Raw genomic sequence first — 451 nt, forward strand, 5'->3', positions numbered from 1 at the left:
ACGAGAATGTGATCGAGCAGGACAGGATGCAAAAAAAATCATATATCAATAAACAGATAACTTAAAAATAATCAGCTAGATAAAGAAACAGAAATTAACAAGGTATACTCCCAGAAGGACCTACAGACGAACATCAAAATAGATAACTAAACGCCACCCTCCCCCCAAAGAAGAGGCAATAGCAAATCATGTGATTCAAAACAAACAAATACCGAGTCCCCCGCGCCACTTGCTTCCAACACACGATAATAACGCTGTCTGCTGCGGTCGAATCGAAAGATTAGAGTTGTCAGTCCCGAGCGGCATCTCCGAAGTGTAAATGGCAATGAATATTTTATAAGAGGAAATTGCTTATTAGAGCTATTAGTTACCAAACGTGTAATGCTGCAATGCAATGTTGTACGAATAATATGATGTTTTTTGTGTGTGTGATGAGGAGAGGGGGAGAAAG

The sequence above is a fragment of the Penaeus monodon genome, chromosome 28 (assembly GCF_015228065.2).
Source record: "Penaeus monodon isolate SGIC_2016 chromosome 28, NSTDA_Pmon_1, whole genome shotgun sequence".
In the NCBI taxonomy this organism is placed as follows: Eukaryota; Metazoa; Arthropoda; class Malacostraca; order Decapoda; family Penaeidae; genus Penaeus; species Penaeus monodon.